The 10,674-nt window shown below is 35.5% G+C and overlaps 1 pseudogene; it reads left to right on the top strand.

Moving 5' to 3' along the window:
- The first annotated feature begins 97 nt into the window (after positions 1–97).
- On the top strand, positions 98–10,126 carry LOC113091167 (sterol O-acyltransferase 1-like; annotated as a pseudogene).
- The last annotated feature ends 548 nt before the right edge of the window (positions 10,127–10,674 follow it).

Here is a 10,674-nt window from a genome sequence, read left to right as displayed (position 1 = left end):
GTCCAATCAGATGCCGTTTCGAAGCAGACATCCCCCTCCGTTGTTTCAGTTGATTCAGGCATGATGCTGAGCTGATTTCTTTCAATCAAACGGCGTTGCCAGCGTCAACATTCACTGAGTTTGTCTACAGAATGCGGAATTGAGGAGATTACTACACACGTGTGTACTGAGGAAGAAGCACAAGTAAGTGATATAAACGATGTTTTTTGTCTTTCTTAAACGAAGCCTCTGAAACAGACAATATTTTGTTCGGAAACATTTCCTGGTAACGTTACGTTATATTAATAAAGCGTATAAAGTTTCGTTCGTACATGTAGTGTCTATATAAATACAGACGAATAGTTAAACCCCCTAAAAAATGACAGCCCAGGATCAACAGAGCTAATTTAGTGTAACGTTATTGTAGAACTCCGTTTTAGCGTTAAAGGTTGAGTTATTTGCATTTGTGTGGTAAGCCATTTTAACGTTTATTCTATTAATTAACTAGGGTCTTTTTTCCTGGTAGTACATTTACTCATACAGTTATTATACAATAATAAGCCAATAGCTAAGTCATTAAAGGGATAGTTCACCCAAAAATGAAAATTATGTCATTAATGACTCACCCTCATGTCGTTCCAAATCCGTAACAAATCCGTTCATCTTCGGAACACAGTTTAAGATATTTTAGATTTAGTCCGATAGCTTTCTGTCCTTCCATTGAAAATGTGTGTACAATATACTGTCCCTGTTTAGGAAGGTAATAAAACATCTTCAAAGTAGTCCATGTGACATCAGAGGGTCAGTTAGAATTTGTTGAAGCATCGAAAATACATTTTGGTCCAAAAATAACAAAAACTACGACTTTATTCAGCATTGTCTTCTCTTCTGGGTCTTTTGTGAGCGAGTTCAGGTGTAGTGATATCCGGTTCACGAATGAATAATTCGGTTTAACTGGTTCTTCTTGGACCAATTCACCGAATCGAACTGAATTGTTTGAAACAGTTCGCGTCTCCAGTCAGCATTAATCCACCAATAACTTAAGCTGTTAACTTTTTTTAATGTGGCTTACACTCCCTCTTGAGTTAAAATAAACCAATATCCCGGAGTAATGCATGCTCAAACAGTACACTGACTGAACTGCTGTGAAGAGAGAACTGAAGATGAACACCGAGCCGGGCCAGATAACGAACAAAAGATTAACTCGTTCTCGAGTCAAGAACTGGTTGCATCGGTTTTTGGATCACCAGTAGTGATGGCAAGTTTGGTTCTTTTCTGCAAACCGGTTCTTCCGGACAGTTCGATTCAATAAACCGGTTGAAGAAAACGGTTCACCGGTTCTTTTGCGCTCAACGTAATGACGTCACTGGCGATGATTGTCCTTGATTCAAGCCTTCGGTTTACCCACGCTTATAACATTAGCACAGAATCAGTTTAGAATCAATCACCAAAAGAACCAGTTCAGTTCAGACACGCTGTATGTCAGTCTGCTTCACACTGAATCACACATGCACAGTATCATCAGCTCCTCGGTTCTCGAATCGGATGCGGCCGACAGAACTGGTTCTTGACTTGAGAACGAGTCAATCATTTGTTCGTTATCTGGCTTGGCTCGGTGTTCATCTTCAGTTCTCTCTTCACAGCAGTTCGGTCAGTGTACTGTTTGAGTACATGAATTACTCTGGGATATTGGTTTTGTTTGAACTCTGAGCGAGTGTTAAAATGTATTTTCGATGCTTCAAAAAATTCTAACTGACCCTCTGATGTCACATGGACTACTTTGATGATGTTTTTATTACCCTTCTGGACATGGACAGTATACCGTACACATGTTTTCAATGGAGGGACAGAAAGCTCTCGGACTAAATCAAAAATATCTTAAACTGTGTCCCGAAGATGAACAGGTCTTACAGGTTTGGAACGACGTATGGGTGAGTCATTATTGACATAATTTTCATTTTTGGGTGAACTATCCCTTTAAATATTGACTAGTATTCGTTAAGTTTGTTAGTTTCATTACTTTTCCCATTGCTACTAACTGTCCTAATAGTGACAAGTAGCCTTCTGTATTCCTTTGCACATTTTTGTTTATTGATTTTTATGGAATCTGTGGTTCAGATTTCATTTGCCCACTTGTTCTGACTATAGTACTTTAAGGAAGTTATTCTGATACCAGTTACAATTTCACAAGGATAATAAGGATCTTGCTTATTTCATGGTCACTAACTTATAAAAATCTTTTTTTTTCTTTGTCACTTTCAATGACTGGCCAGAGTGACTACTTTTAAAATTCAATTAAAATCTTACTTAGTAAGTTTAAAATTACCTAATTGGTGCAATCAAGATTAGCATTCTTAGAATTATGTAATTTAAATCAGGTTTGTTCTTGGTGTTGGGTTTCCAGCAGCAGGATGGTGAATGAGGGTGCTGGCGCCCCACGCAGTCGCAGGGGGTCTCATAAGGTGGTTCCTTCATCAGACCAGGACGGAACAGGAGAGGTGCCCTGCCCCAGTAATGGTGAGACTGGATCACTAAACAAAAAAAAGACCTGATCCTTCAAGTGCAGAGTATTCTTTTTTTCTTTTTTTTTTTTGCTTCTGATTGCCCAGTCTGTTTAAGAGTTTGCAGTAAACAAATAATATAATAACAGATTTTTATGTGGTAGAAAATAGGTATATTATAAAATAAATGTTAATTTTCCTTAAAGTAAAAGGTTTTTAATTTGCAATAATAGCCTTGCTTGTATTGAGGTTTAAACTGAGCTGTATAATCACATATGCATTAAAGAAGAATGAGGAAACAATGGCCGTGGCCCGTGACACATTCATGTTACGTTAGTGAAACCATTAAGGTTAATTCTGGGATGAACAGACAGCCATGTGATTTGCTGTGTGACCTGATTGAGAAATTGCTATGTCCTGCCCAGTACTGTTATCAATGATGCAGTCATTCCCATTAACTCTGACATGATGACACTGAAATATTAGGGTAGTGTTTTATTGTGCAGCCTCACTGTCAGATAGATTCAGGTTAATGCTTCACAGTGTAGCATTTGAGTTTGTGTTAGTGGTTTTTTAAATATCATATATAATTTAAGGGTTTTCAGTGGGATATAATGTAGTGCTTTTTGTCAAATGTCATCAAATTCTACGCTTACTATTAAATCATTGCCTCTTAATATAATCTCAAATAGATTGAAATGAAGACATTTTGTTCATTTCTGACTTTATTTACAGCATTTTAAAACTTTAACTGCATTTTTTACTTTTAATGAATTGTAATAAGTCTAGTTGGCTTTGACATACTGTATGTATCTATCTATCCTATTGTCAAGTCTCTCTTTCCTAAATGAAAGTGACTCTTTTTTAGTCTTCAAAAATATAGCGATGAAATATTTGTATTTATACTGAATAGTAAATATTGTATCGTAATTTGCTTAAAACCTGTGGCCTACAGGCTAATGAAATAATTATTTTTTTTATTTTATTTTATTGTAAACTTGTGGTGACTTTTTTTTGTCTTTTTTCAGTGCGTTTTAGAGCAATTTTTGTGATGTGAATGTTCTTATTTCTGTAAATGTACAGTAGTGTTGTATGAATCACCGTCTCTTCTGTTTGCACTCTATCAGATCGAGGTATTCTGTTTGCATTATGTTAGATTAGTTAGAAATGAGTGGCATGGTAACCAGGATACGTGTCCAGAATGACCTGCTCCATCTGTGTATAGTTGATGTGAGCAATCATGAGAGAATTGTACTGATGTTTCATTTCAGGAACAGTGGAAATGAAGCACATTATCAGCTGAGGTAGGATGGCTCAGAAACTTTCAGTACTTTTTTCTTGCATTAAAGGAAAACAAATTTCAAAACAATGAATGCAACCGTGTTAAATATTGTATGTGTGCAAATCTTGTTTATCACTGTAGTGTAATGGTGTATCTGTATTATCACATATTATGTCACAGATTAACATATCCTAAACGTTCAAGCATGACCTTTGGTTTGACTAAATCCTTTCAATGGTGTAAATGCAATGCTTATTTTTGTGATACATATTAGTGCAGGGCAACTATTAATCGCATACAAAATATATTATGTTTTTGTGTACATAATATATTTTTGTACTGTGTATATTTACTATATATAAAAATACACAGTCACACACAATATGTTGTTTATATATTTATATTACTACTGCTATATGAACAAAAGTGTAATAATATTTGGTTTGCAAACACTTTAAACAAATAAGGTGCTTTTTACAGCAGTGTTCCTTTAGCATAGTAGCAGTTCAAATGTTTATTGTAGCCTCATAGAGACTTGTGTGTGCGAGATGCTGGAGAATAATTAGTGTGTGCTCTCACTAGGGGTTCTTTACTGTGCCGAAGCACTTTTGACCCACACCGCGGTTCAGTTATATATAGATCAGTGTGTGTGAGTGCTAACCACGCCAGAGTGCAGATCTTCTGATACGTGTTGCGTGATTGCGTGAATATTTCTGAGTGGCCAAAGCAATAGATCGGTAAATCAGTATGATGTGAGAGGGATGTATGTTACAACATCCCATACGGCTCAAAATAATAAACCACAAAGTTAACAAAACGATTCACTCCACTGTGCTGAGCTAGAGCGCCTCTTTGCTGTCTTCACGTGATATCGGAAACTTCATATTTCCAATTTATAAAGTCAAGATTACAAGCTTGTTGCATTATTTTCTGTTAAAAATAACCATTTACAGTGGTTTGTGGAATAATTTGATCGGGAGCATCCGCTCCTGTGACCCATGATTTGTCTGTATGTGTTTTCAGTGCCAGTGAACAATGTGTCTTTCACAATAATAAAAATCTGCCTTAACGCAAGATATAATTGTTGGCGTTAATCAATTAATGCGTCAACGCAATAATAATGCGTTAACTTGCCCAGCCCTAATTTATATATAATATAAATTATATGCATATAAATATATACATGTAAATATTTCTTAAATAGTGTAAATATACACAACACACACACATATATGTTATATAAACAAAAACTTTTTTTGGATGCAATTAATTACGATTAAATATTGCCCAGCACTCCTATATTATATATATTTCATCTGATCTTGACACATTGTGTCTACAGATTCTTTGTGAGAATATATATATATATATATATATATATATATATATATATATATATATATATATATATATATATATATATATATATATATATATATATATATATATATATATATATATTATGATTTGCTGGTCACATGACAATCGATTTAAAAAAAACATTTTTTTTTATATTAATTATTTATTTATCAAGTGTATTCAAATAATCATGTGAACTGTGTAATTATTACTGAATAATTTAATAAATTCGGACTAAAAATATATTTTTTAATAGATTCAGACTGAAAGGTATTTTTTGGATATGACTATTCTGACTTTGGTTTTAAGGGTCAAACATTGTTTGTGATTTAGATTGTTTTGCGCTGCTTGATGTAAGTGCTTGTAAAGGTTACAGGAAGTGCAGACAGAATAGGGAAGGATGTGGTTGTCAGACAGGGGCAGTGAGGTTTGAGAAAATATATAGTCCTTGTTTGTAACACATATCTTCTATATAGAGTTTATTTCCCTAAAAAAGACATTTTATCAAACGATTGGAACTTTAGAATTGATTTGAATTACAGACCTCCGATGTAATGCGTCAGTTCAGTTTCAGTTCATTCTGTGACTGAATTTAGTATTCATAAAGTTTCTTTGAGATAGAAGACTCATTTGTCACCATTAAGAGCAGCTGCATTTAAAAAGACATGACCGCTTGAGTTATCACATGACATTAGACCTGATTCTCTGGCGCAATTACTCTTATTTTGTGGATATGATTTGTAGAGCTTCATAAGACCTTCTGTTCTTGTTTGTAAGACCCTCCTTAGAAGAGGCTAGCTGTTCTGTGTATTCACTGTTTGCTATTTGTTTTCAGCATTTGAAGGCAGACCTGACACTCAAGTCAATGAATTCATGGACAGTCTGATAGAGGAGTCTGCCAGTCTGGGTTCGTCCCATGTGAGCACAGTCTTTCCTCTCTCAGAAAAGGAGAAAAGCAAACTCAGGTACTGAAAGCATGCCCAAACCGGATTACAAATGAGTGCCACAGCTGTCTATTACACTTCATTCTCTTCTTTTTTACGGTCATTCAGATCTGCTTCACTTCATTTGTGATTTTTTTTTCATTGTCTGATCTTATCATATGACTAGCATGTCAATCTATCAGCATACTGCTTTAATCTCACATTCTTTTTGCCTTTTCTTTTTTTATTCTGTTGTCTAAACCTTTTTATCTTCGTCTCTGCTCCTGTAGGCATACACAGCATTCCCAAGGCCAAAGCAAGCAGTTCGTGATCCGTCGATCACTGTTAGAGTACTGTAAGTCATGGATAATTTTTGCTGGTATGTGTAAATATATTTGTTTTGTTTCTGTCTGTGGTCAGATTAGCTGACCTTAATAAACCTTAGTGTTTAATTAGGAAGACAAGAAACATATGGTTGTACTGCTTATGAATATTTGTAAAATAAAAGTGCTTATTACATGATTTTTATGCAGTGATCTGTTTGAGGTGAGCCACATTCGCACCATCTATCACATGTTCATCGCCGTCCTCATCCTCTTCATCTTCAGCACGTTTGTCGTGGATTTCATCGATGAGGGCAGGTTAGAACATTCAGTGTTCATAAACACTTTTGGAATCTGTTTTGCTTCAGTTTTTGAAACTGCAACCTTGTTTTAAATGTTGAAGTTTTGACCTTGTCAACCTTGTGGTTTCATAAATGCATAATAGTTTTGTTTTCGCCAAAATATGAGGAGATATATTTTATCTCCGCATGCACAATGTTTGCAAGGTCGCCTAAATGAATGAAAAGGAGCCCTGAAACTATTCCATGCAAACTACTTCTGTATCGTATTAAAAATACATTTCTGATATGTCTGAATTTTGAATAGAATAACTCTTTATGTTATTTAAATAGGATTTTCTCCACAAAGAAAGAAAACTAAACGAAAAACATCTTTGCATGTAACCGGTTTAGTTAGTGTATTCTAGCTGGTGTAAGGATAAAGTTATGAAATTTGTGATTATGTGAACAAAAAGAATAAACAAATCAGTGATTTTACCAGACTGAAATATAATGTGTTGAGAATTGAGAAAGTAATATGCTCTTAACTCATAAGTGTTTTCTCATTAGTTTATCGTGTACCTTCAGTGTGACTTGGAGTAAAATAAGACAACAAAGAGACATTTACAAAATTATGTAAGCTGCAAAAACCTTTATTCCTTTGCTCTCTGTAGATTGGTGCTGGAGTTTGATCTGTTGGTGTACGCCTTTGGCCAGTTCCCCCTAGTGGTTGTCACGTGGATGTGGATGTTCCTGTCCACTCTTGTGGTTCCGTATGTGTTGCTCAGTGTCTGGGCCAGTGTTTACCCCTCGTCAAACCATCGGGCCTTATGGACAGCACATATGTGGTGCTGAAGAATGGCCTTCCCCCTGCATCATGCTTCATACTTATTCTAGAACAGGTACTCCGTAACCATTTTATTTATGGTTGATTATTGGATGCTCTGTTTTCTTCTTTAATGTGTTCATTTAAATTCCAGGTGCTCGGCTGTTTATTTTATGCATATTACATATTTGTGCGGCTGTGTATCCCTCAGTTCCGCAGTATCAGTGTGCAGCTCTTTGACCTGAGGGGCATGGTGTTGTGTGTCTTCAACTCTATACTGCCAGGTAGAATGTCGACAGGACAGCTACTTTTTAATTTAGCTCATCTTTAGATACCTTAATAATGATAAGATGTCTAAACACGGAAGAAGACAAAGATTTAATAAAAAAAGTGCACAAATAAATGCAGTTTGTGTAATGGTGTTGTCTTCTATCCATAGGAGTGCTGGTGCTTTTCTTGGCATTTTTTTCCTTTCTGCATTGCTCGCTTAATGCATTTGCTGAAATGCTACGCTTTGGAGACAGAATGTTTTATAAGGTAACATACGGCAAAAAATGTGCCCTGTATATAATTTTACAAATACAGACCCTTCGATTAGATCAGATCAGATTTGTTTTATTGAAAAAAAAAAAAAAAAGATATATGCTAAATTACATGTCCATTATACAAATGTTCATTGAATAATGTGCTTTTTCTCTAGGACTGGTGGAACTCCACTTTATTTGCCAACTATTACCGCACATGGAATGTTGTAGTACATGACTGGCTTTATTACTATGTCTACAGGGACTTCCTGTGGGTAAGTCATCAGTCGAAAATTAGCACAGAATATAAGAAGAATGATTATAGTTATTCTTTATTTATTGACTGATTAATTCAATCACTTTGAGTGCACTCTTTACAAAAATCATCCAGGAATCAGTAAAATTCATTGGTGTAAACAGTATTTCAGATTGGATCTTGACGATGGCTCTGAGTTATGCTGTATTTCAATAAACAGTCTGTGTTTGGTTTGTTTGCCTGGAAACTGGAATTTGTGTGAAACTGTGTCCAAATGTGCATCAAGCTAAACCAAGTGTGATCATCCATATCTACAGATGACACAGAAGCGTGCAGCGGCCATGTTGGTTGTTTTTACTGTGTCTGCTGTGGTGCACGAGTACGTTCTGGCCATCTGCTTTGGCTTTTTCTATCCTGTCATGTTCTGCCTCTTCATGTGCGTTGGAAGTAAGAATCTCATTTATTACAACTATCTGTCCCTGCTAAAAAAAATAAACCCCGTATAGTCTTAGCTGGCTAAAGCTGGTTTTACAGTTGACCAGTCTGGTGTTTAGCTGGTCAGCAGCTGGTCTACCAAAAACCATTCAAACATACCAACTTAACCAACTTGGGCAGGCTGGGATGCCGCAACCACCTAGACTTTGGTTAAGATGAGTCTGTTTTATATGATACAACAGAGCCTGAATACGAAAGTCTCTAATGCACTCATGTTTCTCTTAGTGGTGTTTAACTTCGTTCTTAACGACCGGAGAAAAGGGCCGATCTGGAACGTGATCATGTGGACTGCGCTGTTCTTGGGTCAGGGCGTTCTCATCTGCCTGTACTGTCAGGAGTGCCCTATTCAAGAGGTAAACAAAGTGCTTGTTCTTGGTAGGGTTCATCTAGATTCTGAATTTATTCATATATTCATGGTTTCTTTTTGTTTCCTCAGCCTTCTTTCCTAGACTTGTTGAAGCCTCGATCCTGGACGTGTGCTCCACAGACTAACACTGCTGTAGATGCTCACTAAAGCCACACCACCATCCTCCAGATGAATCAGACTTTTTTTTTTGTAGCATTCTATAGGTATTGCACTCTGAGCAAATGAAGTGAAACGTGACAAGCTTACTCTATAATCATGAAGACAATGTTTTATGAAGAGGCCTTAGATATTTAATATATATTATAGCATCCATAATGGAATGTAGAATGTCTATAATGTGCATTATTAATATTTCTTTGTTTCCTTTCAAATTCCTAGTTAGCATTTGACAATCTATTTTAAGTTATGTCTGATCTGGGTAAAGAGATTCTGTTTTTAGAAGCCTCTGTGATGTTGTTGAGATCAGATTATACAGTAAATGTGTTTTGTTTACTGCTACTTCTTAGCGTTGGATATTGTGGTTTTACTCCAGTACTGGAGAGGCCATGGAAGATTATACATGTGGTACATTTGAACAAGGTTGCCTGGACTACACAAAACTGTAGAATGTTTACAAGCAGGGTTGCTATTCTAAAACCCCAGTGGATTTAAATTATGTGCCATATTTTACTACCACTGATAGTCTGGACTTTGGAAATTTGGACCTCATGTTTTTTTTTTGTTTTTTTTTTCCTAGAGCTAAATTAATTAGATACTAATTTAAAAACCATGCTTTAGGACTTATTTATTACAAAACAGGGTATCATATTTTTGGAAGTGTTAAGGTTTTGCAGCTGGCTGCACTCGTGATCATTATTATTACTAATGGTTTCCAAGCACAATTCCTTTGCTGGTTATAAATTATTATGAATATGAACAGTGATATGCAGGGGATTTATAAAAAAAAATAGTAATAATAAAGTGTAGGACATTTTGAATGGCATTTGTTAGTGCAATAAAGAGTTTTGAGTGAATAATCTCTCCAACCCCACAATTTGTTTGAGTGAGATTGTATTTACAGAAGTGTAAAAACACTTCTGCAATAACTGTGATGACCAGCAGGTGGTGATGGAGAGTTGCGTGTTAGGACTATATACCTGCACACAGCATTTTAAGAGTTTTCTTTATGGCAAATGCCATGTAAATGTTCCATTGTAATTTCTAAAATAGCTGATGACTGTAATTTTCATCACAAAAAAAAGTTATTAATATTTTGGAATAATATAAACTGATGGCATATTTTTTAATTTCTTCTGAAATGTTCAGTGCATAGCCTGTACCAACATGCTCTGGAATGGACAAATAAACAATTTGTCTTTAATTGACAGTTTAACAGGCTACAGTGGTTTGCTTGTATGCACACATAATATATCATGCTAATATGTTTCATGTGAATTGACCACGTAAAATCAAACCTTAAAGAGTGAATTAAAATATTAGCCAATTTCTTTACAGATGAAATCATGTTGCAGAAATGAAAGATTATCATTTTAATATTAAAACTATTAGTATATTTTGCCAT

Source organism: Carassius auratus, unplaced genomic scaffold, assembly GCF_003368295.1.
Source record: "Carassius auratus strain Wakin unplaced genomic scaffold, ASM336829v1 scaf_tig00214103, whole genome shotgun sequence".
In the NCBI taxonomy this organism is placed as follows: Eukaryota; Metazoa; Chordata; class Actinopteri; order Cypriniformes; family Cyprinidae; genus Carassius; species Carassius auratus.
This window is presented reverse-complemented; position numbering and strand designations above follow the sequence as displayed.